This window comes from Biomphalaria glabrata, chromosome 10 (genome assembly GCF_947242115.1).
Source record: "Biomphalaria glabrata chromosome 10, xgBioGlab47.1, whole genome shotgun sequence".
Lineage (NCBI taxonomy): Eukaryota > Metazoa > Mollusca > Gastropoda > Planorbidae > Biomphalaria > Biomphalaria glabrata.
In genome coordinates this window covers 5145222-5166043 of record NC_074720.1, presented here as the reverse complement: position 1 = coordinate 5166043, position 20822 = coordinate 5145222, and the positions used below count along the sequence as shown (strand labels likewise).

Genomic DNA, 20822 nt, shown 5'->3' with positions numbered 1-20822 from the left:
AAATTCAAATTAGAATATTTTTCAAGTACAACATTATTCGAAAGGTCGTTTTTTAATAGTATGAATAATGAGCTTCAGGTCAGGAGAATGCGTTTCTGCAATGAAGAATGCAAGAAAACGCTTTTGGCGTGGGGGCTTCGCCCCGAACTTCATTTATGGGTAATGAGTTGTACATGTCAGGAGAATGCGTTTCTGCAGAGAAGAATGCAAGAAAACGCTTTTGGCGTCGGGGCTTCGCCCCAAACTTCATTTATGGGTAATGAGTTGTACATGTCAGGAGAATGCGTTTCTGCAATGAAGAATGCAAGAAAACGCTTTTTGCGTCGGGGCTTCGCCCTGTACTCCATTGATGAATAATGAGCTGTACTTGTCAGGAGAGTGCGTTTCTGCAGTGAAAAAAAGCAAGAAAACGCTTTTGGCGTCGGGGCTTCGCCCCGAACTACATTGTGAAGAATGAGCTGTACTTGTCAGGAAAATGCGTATCTGCAGTGAAAAAAGCAAGAAAACGCTTTTGGCGTCGGGGCTTCGCCCCGAACTACATTGTGAAGAATGAGCTGTACTTGTCAGGAAAATGCGTATCTGCAGTGAAAAAAGCAAGAAAACGATTATGGCGTCGGGGCTTCGCCCCGAACTTCACCAGAGAACCTTATAGTGCTGCCCCAGTTGTTTTGTTTTTCGCCGAAGGTTGAGAAATGCTGCTTTTTTTATTCTCATATTTATATATATATATATATATATATATACATATATATGTGTGTGTGTGCGTGTGTGCGTGTGTGTGTGTGTGCGCGCTCGCGCGCGCGCTGTATGCACGTTTATGCGTTGGGTTAGGGTTTACTGGGCGTTAGGGTTAGGGTTTGGAAAAAAATCGCCCCCCCCACTCCACAGTTCTGGATCCGCTAGTGGTTTGGATAGTGCACTTGGTACATGCCTGCCTTTGATAGATCTAGTTAGTGTCTCGCGAGACGATGTACTCTCGCGTGGTTTCAAGAGACCAATCCTGGAGGCGTTAGCTCTGTCAAAATAAGGGATAATGTGCGCATGATAAAAATGGGAGATAGCTAATTGCAATTAATGATGACAATAGATGGTAACATTATGTGAATTAAAAATTGAATGATAAGATAGTATATGATAAGATAAGTAGCCTCGTCATAGTTGAAAGTGAAATTACTTTTGTATAAGTAAATCAAAGTAAAATTCCCCTTTCAGACTTTGCGATCTAAAGGGCAGATGATGTTAAGGCCATCTGTTTCCGTGGCCAACGGTTAACGAGGGTGTCATGTGGCCAGCACAATAACCAACCGCCTTTACTTTCCCCAGCTAATGTCAGATACCTATTAGAGCTGGGTAAACTCAGAGGCGCCCAAAGATCCCGGAATTAAAATTCCCAGTCTTCAACAGGATTCGAACGCGGGACCTCGGAAGCTAAGCGCTTTACATCACAGGCACCTCGCCTCCCTGACTTTTGTATAGTTAAAATAAAATCAAATACATGTCTACGGGCATCTTCATAAATGGAGTTCTGGATGACAATTTTCACTTTTTTTTTTGTCTGGCGAACGGAAATCGGAAGTATTGATAAGTATTGATAAGTATTGATAAGTTTCGATTTTGACTGACATATTTTTTTTAATTTTTTTTTTCAAAACTTTTATTTTAGAGTTGCAAGAAATAAAAGTTAATGACTTGAGCTTCCAATTTTAAAGTCCGTTTCGAATCTTCTAGTCTAAATAGCAAGTAACATAATTATAAAAAAGAAAAGACTATTCTTCCTTTATGCCAATGAGAACGATTACTTTGCTCTTAATAAAGAATCAAATGAAATATACAAAAAGTGGAACATTTCATACCCCGCCCCGATTCCCCCTCCTACTTGAGAGAACATCCTGGTTATGCTCATGCATACAATAAATCTACTCAAGAATAAAATAAAAACAAGATGAGACTATTTGTATTGGTCCAATCAAATGGAAATTCAGTTTGACTACAAGTGGCCACCTCGGCGTAACTACTGTAACAATAACAATATAGATGCAAATAGGAGCAACAGTCACACACGAAACATACACACACACACACGCACAACCAGCTCTAATGATTGGCCTATAGATCCAAGCTCAGAACACGGTCTCCAAAAATTATTTAAGTAATTAACTCTTTAATAAAGACATGCGCGCTTAAGTATGTCTGTTCAAGATTTAGAAAGTCTAGACTATACTCTAGACCTTCAGACCTAATTTAATTTTTAAGATTATTATATTTTGAATAATCATAAACTTCGAATCAGAGTTTTCCCTGAGTGGCAAATTAGCTAGTATTTGTTTTTTTCAAAGATATAGAAAAACTCTAAAAATTGTTGCAGCCGTTGTTGAGATCCGTGTCTAGGCAGATTCCAGGTTTTGCCCACGAAGAGTTTGCAAGCTGATTAGAGGAATGTTAATAATAAACTTAAAACTTAATTTGTTCGACAGAGTTAAGAAAGGAGAATGCATTTGGTTGCGCATGCCTCAGGTTTTCAATCCGTCGTGGTCTCCAGCATGGCGTTCCGTTACCATAGCAGCGGGAATGCTGCAAGCCAGCAGCGAGATTACTGCTAACAGCAAACACGCCGAGCCAGGCCATATGTAATTGTTTGCATTGACAAAACACGATACGAAAATTTGTGCCCTGCGCCTTGAAGTCAAATCTAATTTGGACGGTCTTTTCTGGAACCTCAAGGGACTCGCTAACAAAATAGACCCAATTTGATTTCTGTGTGTGTGTCTGCACGTGTATGTGGGAGTTTTGTGCTATACTTTGTATCAGAAGTAGTAGTGTTTTATAAAAGAGGAAAGTCTGAAACAAAAGTGATAGAGTTAAGCTTGCATATTTTACAAATGTATGAAGTAGGCCTTAGAGTAGAGAAAGCAGGAAACTGTCGGATCAAACTCCATGTAACATCTCATTTTCAGAAAAGAAAAAAAAAAGTTAAAATGAAACAAGCAAAAAGAAATACTTTAAAAAAACAAATTCTCTAAGGAGAAGAACTTCACATTTAAAGCTATACTGTATGATTTTTTTTCCTTTTTTTTTAATATAAAAAATTAATTAATTAAGTGTCTATTTTTGTTTTTATTGATTCTTGTTTGTTTTTTTAGGAACAATAAATGCTTGTGCAAAGTTTCAACTCGATACGAAAATGGGATGTGGGAGAAATCACGTGTTCAAAATTTGTACCTGACAGACAGACAGACGTAGTTACTTCAAAAAGACTTCAGTAAAATTGTTCGTGATTGTTTCCAAAACCATTTTTGATTCTGATTAACGGAATATTTTGTTAAAATGTTCTACGTTATAATATGTTATCAATTTTTATTAGGATAAGCTTACACATTGCACAACTATCTACTTATAGTAAGACAAGATATATACAAATAGTGATTTAAAATTTGAGTTTATATATTAGTAAATGGGTCATGGAATATTTCATGAACCAAAAAGAGATAGTTTGTTAATTAACCATCAAAACATTTAATTATATGTTCAGCACTATTTGTAGTATAATTAAACAGCTGGTCATTAAATGAGTACCCTAAGGCAATCAGGTAGCCACGTTGATTATAATTAACACAGAGGGCTTGCACCATCCAAGCTTTCTGTTAATAGCTCTAGAATAATGTTCAGGGTAGTATATTGTGTATGATGTTAGTTTGTCCTATCTATCTATTTATCTATCTATCTATCTATCTATCTATCTATCTATCTATCTATCTATCTATCTATCTATCTATCTATCTATCTATCTATCTATTCACTAGAATCATAAGGCTAGCTAGGCACAACAAGAGCCTTATGTGGAAGACACTGACATCATAAGACAATTGCTAAGTGAGATCATAATTTTGTTTATGAGACAAATTTTGAATTGCTCACGGAAATCTGTTTTTTTTTGCAGAGCTGAAAATAGTTCTTTAAGTCTAAGGGCTCTAAAAAATAATGTCATCACATTTCGCAGAGATGGAGCAGTTAAGATTTATATTTAGATCGAAAAAGTATAGATAAGGGGAGACTAGTCTGTTGAATATCAGTTGTATATCGTGGTTCTTTTAAATGCAATTGTTGAAGATTTAACCAATTTTAAATTAATTATGTTATTATATCAAATGTGTGTTGTGAGCATTTTTATAATGCAATTTGAATTTAGTGTTATTAAATTATGGTCTAAATTGTGCCGATATTCAAAAAATCCAAAATCCAAATACAAAGACATTAAATTATGTAATAATGCAAATCGCACTAGCCAATTCAGAAGCTCACAGCGGACACTTACATAGCGATATGTCCGTCTGTCACACTCAAATCATTAAAACTAGCAGAGAAATGATTAAAAAAAAAAAAAAAAAAAAAAAATTAATATGTAAGGGAACATATACAATTACCTTTCACACTACACATAACTACAGTACACCATTATTCCTATGTCGATAACAATGTGTTCCCTCCTCCCCCCCCCCCCCCTTTCAGAAAGAAGGTGTCACATTTGTTAGTAAAACATACACAGGCTATTATAATTATGTAAATTATGAGTGAGTCTGGTGTGAATGTACACTCTGGTTTCTTATAGTTATAATGTTTTTTGTTTTGTGTAATGCACAAATTGTAAGACAAATTTCCTTACGGATAATAAAGATTATTATTATTATTATTATTATGTTAGAAATGAACGAGTAGTCATTCTCTGGCGCTGCCAGGGTCGAGTTTCGCTAAAGAGAAACAAAATTCATCGTAGTCCCTTTAACAGTTTCCACTGAGGAATTTTCTGGTGATGTGGCAGGTCTGCAGCAGTACCGCCCTCTGACAGGCAACGAAGATTTTCCTAGGAATGTTAAGGGCCTTGAAGGTGTCTGTGAGGTCAGTTGTTATTATCCCCTCGGTTGATATAACAATGGGGTATATTGTTATTTTGGACAATTTCCATAGACGCTTAATCTCCAAGCCTAGGTTCCCATATTTTCTTTGTTTTTCTATCTCAGTTTTTCTTAAATTATGAGACAGTGGTACGGCGATATCGATAATGGTAGCGGTTTTTTCTTTTTTATCGATGAACAGCAGATCCGGGCGATTGAAATCTACCGTTTTGTCGGTCAGAATAGGCCTATCCCAGTACAGCAGATGATCAGTAGACTCGAGAACCTCTTGCGGAGAGTATTTATAATAAGGGGGAGTGTCCTTATCGATCAATTTGTACGTCAAAGCCAGGTGTTGGTGTATTAACTTTGCAACTTGGTTATGGCGACCTAGGTAGGCTGATTCTGATAGGGCTGGACATCCTGCCATAATGTGTTCAATCGACTCGCCCACATTTCCACATTTTCGACATTTGTCGACAACATTGAGTTTCAGGATATGCTTCTCGTAATTTTTTGTCCTGATTACTCTGTCCTGTATTGCTGTGACAAAGCCTTCTGTTTCAGGGTAGAGATGACCTGCTTTGAGCCATGTTAAGGAAGCAGCCTTGTCGATGTTGTCCCCATGTAATGAAGCCGGAAATTTTCCGTGGAGTGTTTTTTCTTCCCATTGGCGAATCTCATGCCCTACGTCGTCCAAACCGATATTGACATCAGAATTGTGTAGGTTCAGAGGGGTTGCATCGGAGTCGTATTTCCGTAGGAAGGAAACTAATTTGTTGCTGGAGGCGAGCAGTTTTGATCGTACTTTTAAAACTTGCATCTTACACAATTTGAAGATGTTCTGCAATCCACGACCCCCATCCTTCCTGGGCAGGTATAACCTTATGGTGGAGGACTTGGGGTGTAGGCATCGAAACTTGGTTAGTAATTTTCTAGTGAGTCTGTCAATGTCATGTAGGTCGGTGTCAGTCCATTTGATCACACCGAACGTGTAAAGGAGCACAGGGACGGCCCAGCTGTTAATTGCAGTGATGAGATTACTGCCAGACAGTTTGGTGTTGAGGATTTTATTAACTCTTTGCCTATATTTGCCAAGAAAGTCCTCTTTTAATTTCTTATGGTTTATCTTGGCATTCTGGTTTATTCCAAGATATTTATAAAGAGAGGCAGAGTTCAATTCCTCGATGCCTTCAAATGCAATGTTGGTGTTGGTTGCCTTGCCCTTTTTAATGCTTATGATGCCACACTTATCCAGACCAAAAGACATACAGATATCGTCACTAAAGCATTTTACCGTTTTGATTAAGGTGTGTAATTTTTGCTCGGTTTCTGCATATAGCTTTAGATCATCCATGTATAATAAGTGGGACACACATTTTGTACATTTAGTGTCAACCCTAAAACCGTTTGTAGAGTCTTGGAGTAATGTAGATAGAGGATTAATCGCTAGGCAGAACCAGAGTGGAGATAGTGAGTCACCCTGGTATATACCTCTTCTTATGTGCACAGAACCTAGTTTATCACGATTTAGGTGCAGGTTTATCTTCCAATTATTCATACAGACTTTTAATAGTTGTTTTATTCTTGGGTTGATTCTATGGATGTCCAGGGTTTTTAAAAGCCAATCATGCGGAACTGAATCGAAAGCTTTTTTGTAGTCGATGTAACACATGTGTAAATTTCTCTTTCTTCTATTAGCTTGATGCAATATAATACCATCTATAGTTAGCTGTACTTTACAGCCCATCGACTCTTCAATGCAACCTTGTTGTTCATCTGCTAGTAGCTTATGGGCAGAACAAAATTTATACATTTTACTTTTTAAAAGTGAAGTTAATAGTTTATACACCACTGACAGACAAGTGATAGGGCGATAATTTGATGGTTGGTTCGGATCCCCTTTTTTGGGGAGGAGAGATGTTCTCCCTTCAGTGAGTTCTAACAGCATTGAAGACGGTTCTGATATTAGCTCGTTAAAACTTGATGTTAGTGGTGCATGTACGGCTGTAAGTTTTTTCAGCCAAAAGTTGTGTATATTGTCCGGTCCAGGAGCAGTCCAGTTGTGGGTTTTTGAAATAGCTGCGGAGACTTCCTCAGCTGTGAAATCCTCATCAGGCATTTCTGGTATTAGGTTGTTTTTAGTTTGGATTTCCTCAATCCAGTCAGCCTGCACATTGTAATGTAGCGGGTCGGACCAAAGCGCCGCCCAGTAGTCGGTAAAGGAGCCGTGTTTAGTGCTATCAATGGTTTGAATTTTGTCAGCACCATTATCAGCTAGTTTACGGAAGAACTGTTTTCTCGTGTGCTGAAATAAAGCGTTATGCTCCTTTCTTTTGGTGGTTTCGTTGTAGCGCTGTAACCTAGCTCCCTTTAGTTTAGCTTTCTGTCTCAGAGTATCTTTCAAACATAAGAGTCGTGCGTGGCTATCACAGTCCGTCAATTTGATTCCAGTTGTTTTTAGTATTGTCTTTATTTTGTTAAGTATTTTCGCGGAATGGTTGTTTCCCAGATATTGTCCAATTGTATCCATTTGGCTTCTCAGTTGATTAATATTGTCTTCAAGGCGCCTTTTCCATGCTGGCACATGTTGTTTTGGTCTTTGATTAATTGGGCCTAGCTCGAAGGTCTTTTGTCCAGAGAGCTCCGTGATAGCCACAGCGGCGCAGTATATAGCGAGGTGTGTCTCAAACAAGTTTCTTGGTGTTTCAAAATGGTTGGCTAAGACTTTATTTATTTCATTAATATATGTGTTTGTCTCTTTCTTGACGTTTAGCTTGGGGATACGAGGCCTAGAGTTAAGATTGGTGTTTTTATAACGGTCTATAAGATTAGAAAATTTTGAGTGTAGCTCATTGCTTATTGCCGATGTTGGGTCATTCTCTTGTTGGTTGGGTGTTCTACCAATGTCTTCGTTGGTCGGCTGTGTGGGCGTGTCGTTTATGTCTGAGATGAGCTCTTGTATATGAAGCTCATGACCTACTTCCCTTCTTATCACGTCAATTTCTGCATGGGTCAAATAACATTTTTTAATTATTACAGATCTTCTGTCTACAACATTCTGCTCTGTAAGGTTTAGATTAGGGTATAATTTGTTAAATTCCAGGGAGAGTTTTTGCCTATAACCTGGGAGAGGTTTATCATCACAAATGTTTACACGGAAGAACGATTTGATGATGTCTATATTCATTTCTCTCGTCCATTTGATCCTTTTGGCTCCTCTTGTTCTACCACCAACAGCACCTCTCAATTGTGTGGGGTGCGAGTCAGGGAGTAGACCGACCTCTTGTGTTTGGTCATGAGGTTGTGAATTACCCTCAGTAGACACTCGACTCATTGGTGAATAATAGTTACCGCCTAATTTATTTCATATTCATCGCTGTCCTGGAAGAAGCAATGGGTCCGTTCTATTTCCTCAAAATTAAAAAATGAAGATAAAAAAAATGAACGTGCGTTAACTAGTTTATTTTGATCTACTGTCTCAGTACAGAAGCTTTTTAGATCTAGGTCTAGTAAACATGGAAGTGACGCAGCGAAAATGGCGTCCTTAGCCTAGGATAAGAAGTGATCTTAAAACCAAGAAAGTTTTCAAACCCAATGCATAAAAACATCCTAAATATATGCAGACCTACAACCATGTAGCAGTACTTCAGTATTTGTAAAGTCTAGAGTACAAATACCTCCTTGATCTCGCTATTATTATTATTATTATTATTATTATTATTATTATTATTATTAAGAATATAATTTTTCAAATTTGTATAAGTTTCGACTTGAAAGTTGTCTACCCGCAAGGTCTCCGCAAGGTCTCCCGCATTGATAGTGTTTCATTAGCCAACCATTCTCCTTTCCACGTGCTTGCCCCACAAAATGAGTCCCCAGTACATAATTGATTTTTTATTCAGATCTTATATGTGCGACTATCCTTATAAGACATGACAAGTCTTTTGTCACAATTCACTTCTGCCAATTGCATTGTTCAGACTTGTCAACATTTGCAGACTTCAAATTGCCACCCCAATTCGTTTTTCTTAAACAACCAATTCTGTTTCCATAGCTGCCGGCAGATGGGCAACCGGAACAGACTGCGAGATGACAGTCACCGGAAACCGTTGAAAACACATACACACACGTATTTTTAAACATTTCTCCAAGAAAAAAATACAAAAAGAGAACTAAAAAAGGGGAGGCAATAGCCCTCATTTAGTAATCCAGTATTACAAAAACAATTGCTTGGGAATTAGGTGTGGCATAAGATTGCCTCCCTTTGTTTCCTTTTCAGATTCATCTAATTGGCATCGAGGGTAAAAAGACAAGAAGAGGCTTCAGGGAGGTCGGGGCAGATAGGACAGAAGACGACGGCGAACTAATAACAAAAAAAAAAGAGGCTGCTGAGGCATCAAAGAGTAGGGGGGATTGGGCAGTGAAAGGGAGGAGGGAGGGGAGAGGGAAGAGGCTAATACTTTGATGTTTCTTCCAAGTCTATCAATTTTGACAGCTTACTTTGTTCCAGTAGCCCAAACTTTGTTGCCAGGAGTCTTGTGTGTGTGTGTGTGTGTGTGTGGTGTATCTGTGTGTGTGTGTGTCTGTACGTGTGTCTATGTGTTTCAGTTTGCATGTATTTGTGTGTGTTAGAGTGTTTGAGTGTGTTTCTGTGTGTTTGAGTGTATCTTGTGTGTGTGTGTGTGTGTGTGTGTGTGTGTGTTTTCAGTCTGTATGTATGTTTGGGTGTTTCTTATATCTTTGTGTTGGAGTGTGTCTGTTATGTTTCAGTGTGGATGTTTGTGTCTACGTGTGTTTCTATTTCGTTGTGTTTGAATGCGTTTATGCATTCGAGTGTGTCTCTCTGTATTTGATTTATGCCTCTGTGTGTGCCTCTGTTTTGAGGGCGTCTAGGTGTGTCTGAATAATAGAGTGTGTGTCTGTGTGTGTGTTTTAACTGTGTCTTTACTCTTTTTTATGAGTTTGTCTCTGCATGTGTCTGTCTGGTTTTAGTGCGTCTCTGTGTGTGTCTGCACTTGTTTGATCGTATGTATGTGTGTCAGTGATTGAGTAAGTCTTTGTGTGCGTATGTGTGTGTGTGCGTAAGTTTGATACATCAGTGGATAGTGTTTGGATTTGAGAGTAACAATTTTGCCGATAAAATTATTTCATAAAGACGCTAGTTGTTTTACTGACTTAAAATGTGTTAGACATTCCTTCTCAAAACGAAGAGTTTAGCGTCCTGGTTGAAACGTCCTGTGGGACGGCAGTGACTCAGAGCGAACAGGATTAAAACCTAGGACCGTCGAGATGACAGTCTGGAATCCATCACACAACCATGCAGTTTTGAGTGTTAAAGTTTATCCACATTGTTTACCACCAAAATATAGAAAGTATAAAAAAAACAACCAAGATCTTAGTGTTTTATAACAAGGAAAGAAAACCTGACGTGGTTTTAAATTTAGAGGAAAGAAAGGAAAAAGTACTAATCTAGGTATTAGCAAATCTAGTTAGGCGTTCTAGTTATGTCATATTCAATACATAATCTACAATAACCAATTAAGTAATATAATTTGAGTATTACTAAGGTAATAGATCTTGACAGGGCAAAGAAACAAAATACTAGGATTATAAAGCTGACGTCTCCAGATAGTAGGGCCACTGTATATCATAAAGCAGTGATGCACAAAATACGCCCCGCGGGCCAGATCTGGACCGCAGAAATATCGGCACAAAGTGTAGAAAATCCTTCCTAAAAACTAGTTTAAAAATATATAATTACCTACGTTAGAGCCCTAACTTTTTCTCTGATGGATTGGTACCATGACCTTTAACATTTGTATTTATGAACTGGGACTCCGAATGTAGAATCTAGCAGGAAAAGTGAACGGATCTTTACTTTTTTGTGGAACTAGATAATAAGCCAACACGTTTGGCTGTTTAAAAAAAAACATATTACCGGCATTATGAAAAAAAATGTGGTGGTATTCTTTGATTTGAGCCGCTAATAAAAGATTGTTAAACTACGCCTAGAGGTTGGATGATTGATGTTAATATTTTCCTAAAAAACAAGAAAATGAGTCGGTGGTAAAGCTAGCTACAATGGCGCTCACATTTTAAGCAGAGAAATTAATACATTTTCCGATGGGTTAAAAAAAAAGATAAACTTCGAATATAATTAATCAATGTAGATACTAGATCCCAGACGGTTTCTAATCAAATAGTATCAGGTCAATACCCTTTCGTTTTTGTAGGCCTACCCTTTCGGTGGCCCGCGACAAGAGTGTTGGAAACTAAAATTGCCCGCAGGTCAAATTAGGTTGGGCATCACTGTCATAAATTCATGCGACGGAATCACACTGTAAAGCCTTGACAAGACAAAAAAGACCAGAAGACGGTCTACAACAAAATAGTCTTGCTGGACACGTCTCAAGGTTTTCAGACTTGATTAATTCCGACAACTACTTCGGAAACATAGGCGTATCTAAAAGCTTTCTGAGGTTTTTACTAACTTTGCAAGCGCCCTCTTTCTTAGCACTCTCTGCTTGTCCTTCTGGCAGGAGCATTTAGTACAAATATAGGCCTAGAACTGTTTATGCTGTGGAATAGGGCAAACGACTTTTTTGTCGGCCTCATTTGTCTATTTTCACTGTCAATGTATATTTCCATCTTAATTTTGAACCTTTGAGGAGCTGCCTCTTTTTAAGCTATGTTCAGATGAGACCGAAAAACAAAACTTTATGTATACAACAACAATAAAGCTTATATTAAGCGTTCTTATATTGATTAGTTTTGTAACTATACTGTAAGGGAGATGACTATTTACTATATTTGTAACACATTTATGTAAACGGTTTTAAATTTTTTTTCAAAATTTACAATAGTAGTGCTAAGTTAAGTAAGTTCTGTCATACTAATTACTACTTTACAAAAAAAAAAGTTTACTTTTTTTAAAGAGAAAAAATCTAATTAGTAATTTAGTATGCATATAAGTGGAACATAAAATAAAACAACAATTAATAAGTAGTTTTTCATATCATCGTGTGAACTGCAGACTGTGCTCGTGAACGTAGAACACTGAACTAAAGGATTTTTTTTTCCGAAACGTTTCCTAGCATTTGTGAGGCTTTGATTAAGAGATTGACCCTTTACAAAACAATTAGAACAATTATAAGATAATCATTATAAGACATCAGTTAGGCCAGGTTCACATATAACTTCACATTCACTTTCAATTATCCTTTGGTCTGCTGGACCGTTGGGGCACCACACAAGATCGGTCAACCTTCTTTCTCCATTCTTCTCAGTCATTTGGCTTTGACATAATTTCATTCTGATATTCTTTCTGAAAATAATGAAACCTGCCTTTTTACCTGCCTGAGTGGACCACTTCGGGGGGCCGATTTTGAGTTTGTGTTTCCACACAAACTTTCTTTGTAACCTTGTTTTTCTTATAACAATTATAAAAGCGTTTTCTAGTACTCTTTCTCTATGTTCGAATTTAAATATGATGTCTAAATTCGTCTAAAACTCTGAAGCATGAGATTCTTGTTTGCATTTGGGGATAAAAACAATCATATAGTGATTTAGCTTTTCTTTTTATAAACTTTGTTTTTATTGCAAAGATTCTATCAACGTTTCCAATGGGCATCTGTTACATCTACAACCTATCATCTAAACAAAAAGGAAAGCTTTTGGCACCTCTGCCCAGCGTAGCCATCGGACCATAAGGCCTTCTATACTGTCCATAACGGCATTGACAAGGACATCGCTGTTTGTAGTGCGGTCTTGCCACCGTATGTCCATGATGGAGCGCGGACATCTTTGGTGAAAGCGTTCAAGAAGTATTAGTTGCTTACTGTACCCATGTCTCAGATTCATATACATTTTCTAAATACAGGTACGAAAATAATAATACAGATTTCAGTAAGAATTTTTTTTATCCATTCTTAGTTGGCTGTCTCAGTAACGCTCCTAGAGGCGTGTTTTTTTTTAACACTTTCTTGTCAGATTGGTTATTGAGAAACAAAAAGTATTTCTAGGCTGATAGATTTGTCCCTTAAATTGGTATCGACCTGATGTAGGTGTAAGCAGTACATGTGACGCTGCGCGTGCATTTCTTCAAGGCGTCTGGGGGGGTGGAAGAGGCTCCAGGATCAGCTAGGCAGCCATGCATGACATGGTGTCACATTCAAAGCAATAATTAAAGATCTAATTTGACGGGCTTGCTTCATACCCGGGGTGAGTAGTGCTCACGGCACGACCGGGAAGGGGGGGCCTTGTGGTGAGGGGAGTGTAATTGCATGTGACTTTGGGGGGGGGGGGGGGGAATTGGGGGGGGGGAAGCTAAAATTAGTACGTCGAGGTCTGAGACGAGAGTTACACTGTTGACATTTCACAAGAGGGTGGAACGACTACTACGACTATAATTAAGAATGACATCTTACACTCAACAAACAAATACATAGTCATTTTAGTTTTTTTTTAAATCTCACCAACCATACGAGCACTACATTTGTATTATATATCATAATTATCATTGTCATATACATTAATATATAGATACACATGCACTATTTTTACCGACACGTCATGGAAATGTGATTTAAGGTTGAGCCTGTGGGTAGCGTTGTTATATATATATATTATTTGTTGTTGTTGTTTATGGCAGCGAGCGATTATGTCGCGTGTCGCAATGTTTGTGTGTCGTCACCAAACTGTTTCAATTGTGTTCTGTTCGCTGCCGAGGCGTTGAGACAACTTGCCGCATGATTGCTAACATTAACAAAGAGTTTAATAGGCGTCTTGCTTTCGCTCGCGTGACATGGGGTTTTGTTTAAATTATGGATTTTAAGCAGTAATGGCGAATAAATGATAAGAAGCAAAGGCGTAGCTATGGTGGGGGAGGGAGGGGGAGAATTTGAAAATCCCCCACGGACCCCAGCTTGAGGGGGGACCCAAATGAGTGTTTCTTACATTAAATATTAAATATTACGCAAAATGCATGCCCCCTCCCCCCAAAGAGGTCACCCCCCGGGCCCCCATGATACAACACGTTTGGTTATGCCACTGATAAGAAGAGATGATAGTTAACTTTTAAACACTACCATTAAGGGCCCACAACCAGCGGCGTAACATCATTTGGGGTGGGTCATTGCGTTTGGACGCCTGGCTCGTGCCCATTGGGGGGTCCGCATGATTAATTGGGGATGTCACTTTGAGACAGGGGTGCATCTTATCTCCCTTCCTTTTCCTCCTAGCCATCGACTACATAATGAGGAGAGCAATGAACCAGACTGCCTTTGGTATTCCATGGCATGAACAACTCCGATTGATGGACTTGGACTTTGCTGATGATGTTGCACTACTCGGGGCTACAAATAAATGCATTCAAGAAATGACGGAGAGCCTAGACAGAGAGGCACCCAAAATTGGCCTCCGCATAAACTTGGATAAGACTAAAATTATGCGAGTGGGATATAAGGCAAAGGGTGTCCCCATCAGACTTGGCGAGTCAAAGCTTGAAGAGCTGGACAAGTTCACGTACCTTGGCAGCATCATAACAAATGATGGAGATGCTTACCATGATGTAGCATGTCGAATAGGAAAGGCAGGGAGCATTTTCCAAAGGCTGCAGCCTATTTGGACTAGCCAAGCCATTGGACTCGAGACAAAAATACACCTTCTCAACACAATCGTCATTCCAACTGCTACATATGCATGTGAGACGTGGAAGTCATCTGTCAAAATTGAGAAAAGACTAAATGTGGCTCAACAGAGATGGCTGAGACGGATTTTGGGAGTCAGTTACACAGACCGGATCTCAAACAAGGAAATCCTATGCCGAACTGGGAGTCGAACACTTAGTGAGGTTGTGACTGAGCGTCGCATGAGGTTTGCGGGACATGTTCTACGTCAAAATGAATTACGCACACCAAGAGTTGCGATAACCTGGAAGCCAAAACGAGGAAAGCGCAAACAGGGACGTCCTCGTATTACCTGGCGACACACCTTCATGGAGGACCTCAGAACAGTGGACACCAGATGGGAGGAGGCTCCAGACATTGCCAGTGACAGATCATTATGGAGACAGCTTGCCGCCCAATGCGCCGAACGGCGCGGGAGGACCTAAGTCTAAGTCTAAGTCACTTTGCACTTTTGTAAAAGCCAATATAAAACTACTCGCATTGAGATGTCTTTTGATCAAGATACAGACTATTCAATTTTTTATTGCCACGCACTAAATTAGTTTTATGAAAGTTGGGGGTGGGGTGTAGACCGAGGGAGGCCCAACAGCTTATTTTTGAACCCGGGCCCTCGCCATACTTGCTACGCCTCTGATCTTAAATGAACTGTTGTAATGAATTCAGGGGTTTTAAAAATCCAAATTAAAAATAACCTTGGAATTCCTATATTTGAAATCATTTTTTGACAGGAATGGCTGGACAGCAGCATGTTAAGAGTTTCTGTAAACTGACTATAAAAATGTTACACTGAAAAAAATAAAAGGAGTGTCATGTCAAATAAGAAAACATGGAGCGATTGTCAGTCTGTCACGTTGACAAGTCGGAATGTTCCTGCACTTTTCTAAGAGATAAAGAGGTCGCACTTTTCAAATTGTCCTTAATCATTTTTTTTTTAAAATGTGAATAATGGAACAAAATCCTTGAGGCTAATTATAACTTCAAAAAATTTACCCACACACATATGCACACACACACTTATCTTTAGTTTGCCCTTGCCCACCCGCTCTAATGGGTACCTGACACTAGTTGAGGAAAGGTAAAGGCGGTTGGTCATTGTGCTGGCCACATGACACCCTTGTTAACCGTTGGCCACAGAAACAGATGACCTTTACATCATCTGCCTCATAGACCACAAGGTCTGAAAGGAGAACTTTTTTTTTTTACTATGCACACACAGACACAGAACACACTTACACACACACGTTGGTAAAAGCCTACATATTACATAAAACGTACAATAAATGAAGGCCACTTATTATGGCTAATTAGCAGGTCATTAGCTAAAAACAAATGGAATAATTGGGGGACACACTGGTTTCACGCAATCATTTTCTATTCTCCAGTTTCCATTGTCCTTCGTTATTAATAAGCATACATTAGTCTAACAGGATTGCGCTTTATAATTATTTATCCGAAGCGCTAGCAGTTATGTTATTCACTCTTTGCTGCAACCCTCTCTCCTTCACTCTCTCCTTCACTCTCTCTAGCATTAAGAGTTTCTTCTATAATTGATATACATTTTCAAATTTAAAAAAAAATATATATTTATCATGAGTGCCAGATTTTTATAGTTGAGGGTCCCAAGCATAATTTTTTTTTGTGGGAGGGAGGCCTTACTGTCTTCAAGATTCAATGTAAATGCACTTCATAATATAATTAAATATTTCATATATAAGCAGTGGACTGTTAGGAAGAAAAGTATTAAGGTACTTTTACTTTTATCATTATTTCCAATTTTGGTATATTTAATTTGCATATTTTGTTTAGAATATATGGTTTTATTTTTAAATGTGGGGGCCCTATTTACGGGTGAGTTATAGCACTGTCGTAAATCCGGTCATGATCCAGACAGACGATGGGTGCGCCCAGACCATTCACTGATATGAAGGCGCATACTTGAGTAATTGTCGCTTCCCACCTCTCATATTGTGTTAGTGGCTTTACGGCGGAACCCTGGGGTCTTAAAGGCATCAGGTGGTAACGCTACAGCTTAAGTAAATGCAGAAACTCAATGAAGAACAAGCACGCCAGAAAGTTAAAAAAAAAAACGAACGGTCACTTGATAATATTGATAAAACAACGAAAAATAAACTGTCACGTGATAACCATTGCTGATTAAAATAAATTCGTTATTCGTATAGACTCAATAACGATTGGTGAATGAGGTGAGGTCCATTAAATAAGATCTAGATCTAGGTTCTCATTCAACAATAAGTACAGCTATCGTTAGCCTCAAGGAGAAATCGATAGTTTATTATGTTGAGTGAATGCACCTTTGGGCACCATATCTATAGTACAGCGTGAACAGTCAGACGTAGTCAGTGGTCAAAGTTGAGGGCGGAGGTAGTTACTACTTCAGCAGTGCGGCTATGTGACTAGCGGGTTACCTATAGTAATCAGTTCAAATAATCTTGTGAGAACACTTTAAACCGTTGGGCGTCAGAAATATGTGCAATCCCATTAATTTTTACTTACAGAACTAGGTAACTGTTTTATTTAAAGAAAGGTTTCCCGTAGTCAATCAAAGAAGCGATCTCACACTAGACAAGTACAAGCATCTAGTCTGTGTGGCATAAGCTGCGGACAGTCGACAAATGCATATCGCATGACCAAACAGACATCCAGTAGTTTAACCAGTGGAGTAGCTAGGGTGGGGCGATGGAGGGTCCAAATTTGAAAATCTCCCCCCCCCCCGGTGACTTCACTTGAGGGGTACCCCAAATGAGTGTCCGAAATTTATTTTTTAATTTCAATATTACGCCAAATATCTCATGTCATGATTTCGAATGTCAAAATGCATGGGCCCCTAAAGAAGTCAAGCCCTCCCCCCCCCTCGGCACTCAAATGTCTAACTACGCCAGTGGGTCTAACAGTAGAAAGCGGTCTAAAACTAATCCATGCTCTAACACGAGACTAGATAAATACAACACTAATCACTTTGTAGATTTAAAGAAAACAAAAATTCTCAAAACAAACAAACAAAAAACACCTAATTTAGCAACAACACATTTTTTTTTAATCATTTGAACAAACTGGAAGGGAAAAAAAACACAACCAAAAAGTACACCAAATATCGGTTTCATTTTTAGTTTCGTTCCTGAAAATAACAAACCATTTCGTACCGAATAGACGAGACGCTAATGTTAGGTTATCACTTCCCCTTAAAAAGCGACGGGAGCGGCCGCCAAATAACAGACATCGTGTGTCATTCCCGCTAACATTCTCTCAGAGTTGGCAGGAGCTAAGAAAGAACACTGCCACGTCTTTTAATTATAATCTAAACTTTTTGAGCCTCGACTTGAGATTGCTGATGAAAGAGGCACTCCAAGTCAGGACAGTTTTAATGTCTCTTGGTTTTTCTTCTGTTCTCTTATTTTCTTTCCTTGGGTTTTTTTTTTTTTTTTGGTTCTTTTCTATTTCTTAAGAAATAATGTTTCCTTTGCGTAAGGTTTGTTAAATTAGATTTTGATTTTCTCATTTAGTAGTATACATCATTAAGCTTTAGTACAGGAAAATGTTAACATTCAAATTCATTCATTTGGATGGGGCCGAGTGGCTGTATGCCAGTACTACATTACATCTTATATTCTTATCTTATACATTCCAGACGTTCCTTGAAAAAAAAAAGAGATAATTAGATTGTGAATACATACGAATTTGTATATAAGCTGCTTCATCTTTGAAGGTGTGGGTGTTGTAGCTACGAGACTTACTGAATAATAGTTCTCCCGTAAGACAATAGCGTCTATTCAAATCTACTAAGCGGCCTTTACCCCCTCTCCCGCTCTCCCCCCATTTTAGACTAACATGTCCCCATCGGGGAATACCTTCTAATCTACGCTATTGACGTTTACGGACGGGGCATTTCAAATAATTAAACTGATTTCCATCGTCTAACTATCTCTTAATTCCATCTCGATATTTCCTTTGAGAGAGACGGCCAGACCTCGGTGTCGCAACTATCTTCATAAGCATGTGTTCTTTTGAAACATCCTTAAAATCCCCGATTATATCCCTAAGATATTTTAAGCTTCCACAATATAGAAAGAACTGTATTATGAAATAGGGAAAGGGAAATGATCTTGTCACAGCCATTGGAGATTTTCATGTGTATCCGTTTTACAGAACTTTTTAACTCTTTCTCTCCTAACTGACGATATCAACGTTGATTTGAGCCCATTAAAGTAAATTGATTTTTGGTTTTATAAATTTTAATTAGTGCTATATAAATAAGAGCCTGCATTCTTCTATAATTATATACCTAATATAACATTTTCTGATGCATATAAAAAAAGTTATTGAAGTTTAATCATAACAGGGTAGTGAAACAACAAATGAGCCAAATGGATAATTCCATTGGAACGTGGAAAATAATTACGGAGAGAAAGAGTTAAATGAGGTTTCCTTGAATGGAGGCGTAATCAATAAAAAGCCCGATTTTTAATGTACAAAATAATAATAAAGTTTGTCTTCGAGTCCGAAGCTTAATGAGGAATGCAGTATTTCCCGTAGATACCCAGCCCCAGCTGTGACCTACATATTTTGCCGCATCTAGAGCAAGAGAAGACAACTGTGTTAAAAAATAACTGAAAATAGCAAAAGAAAAAGAAGAATTATACAATTAAGTATCAACGCCGTTAACTTAGATTGTAAAGAAAGACAACTCATTCAAAGTCCGAGCATGCAAGATATAGATTACAAGATTTCAAAATATTTTGTCCCAGTCAGTTCTTCCCCTTGTGACTGTACGAGTTGAGAATCCAGAAACAAATTCATTGTTAAAAAACATGTCAGTCAAACTGAAACCTGATCCTACGAAGTAACGAAGGCCGCGCGAGGTTTGGGTAGAAACCAAAAATAATTTTAAATTGCAGGTGATCGAAAACCCGTTGTTAGGAGAGCGACATAATTCAACAAGAGGAGAAAGAAAGTAAAAGGATAACAGAAACTAGAGAGAGAGACAAAGGCAGAGAGAGAGAGAGAGAGAGAGAGAGAGAGGCAGAGAGTGACAGAAAGTGACAGAGAGAGAGAGAGAGAAAAAGACAGAGAGAGAGAGAGAAAAAGACAGAGAGAGAGAGAGAGAGACAGAGAATGAAGGAGAGAGAGAGAAAAAGACAGAGAGAGAGACAGAGAATGAAGGAGAGAGAGAAAAAGAGAGAGAGACAGAGACGGAGAGAGAGAGAAAGGGCGAGGAGAAGAGAGAGACAGAGAGTGACAGAGAAAGAGACAGAGAGTGACAGAGAGAGAGAGAGAGAGAGAGACAGACAAAGAGAGACAGAGAGAGAGACAGAGAGTGACAGAGAGTGACAGAGAGAGAGACAGACAGACAGACAGACAGAGCCCGAGGTGTACAGAGAGAGAGACAGAGAGAGACAGAAAGACAAAGAGAGAAAGAAAGTCATAGAGTCAAACAGACAAACATAGAGAGAGAGAAACAGAGAGACAAAGAGACAGACCGAGAGAGAAATAGAGAGAGAGACATACAGGGAGACAGAGAGAGAGAGAGATGAACTGGAGAAGGGAAGAAGAAGGTGCCAGAACAAGCGACAAGAAAGCTCATCTATTCATGTTGCCAGCTACAATGGCTGCTTTTGAAAGAGCCGAAGCAGGTGCAGTCAAATCAATCTAACAGCCACATCTGTACAATTAGGCGTAGTTATAAGCCGCCTACACGGGACTACTTAGCTATTGAGTAATGTATTCTTGCCTCCATTATTTTATTATCACTGTCTAAACAAAGATGAAATGAGCAGGCTAAGTCAATATTTCATATCACCTGACTTTAAGTCAACTTTCTTTTTGGTAAGACATCCGAATTCTAGCTATATTTTACCTGAATTCAAACTGGCTAATGTTGACCGAAATTTAACTCTTTCTCTCCGTAATTATTTACCACATTCTGATGGAATCAACGTTGGTATCGTCTGTTTAGGAGAGAAAGAGTTAAGCCAATTTTTTTGTGTAAAAGTCAATAGTTAGCGTTTTGTGTTGCTATAGTAAACTATAATTGAAGTATAAGGAAGCAAATTAGTTTGTATTTATATAAAAAGAGTCTGGGTCTGGTTAAGCTCAAACCCTATGGCTATATCACAAGGTCCTCACGGCTCTCAAAGGCCTTCCTTCAGGGAACAGTACCAGGAAGAAGAAGAAGAAGAGGAAGAGAAAGCGATGGGAAGACAGCATCTAAGAATGGACAGGCCTGTCA

The 20822-nt window shown here is 38.6% G+C and overlaps 1 protein-coding gene across 4 annotated transcripts in view; it reads right to left on the bottom strand.

Annotated features, from left to right (window-relative positions):
- Positions 1-20822, bottom strand: part of LOC129928708 (uncharacterized) — a 154312-nt gene that overhangs the window by 97263 nt on the left and 36227 nt on the right. The window contains exon 2 of one of the 4 annotated variants that reach the window (XM_056044193.1): positions 20451-20541. The exons of the other annotated variants lie outside the window; for them this stretch is intronic. The gene's annotated coding sequence lies outside the window, so the exon portion shown is untranslated. The remainder of the gene's footprint in view (positions 1-20450; positions 20542-20822) is intronic. 4 annotated transcript variants of the gene reach the window in all.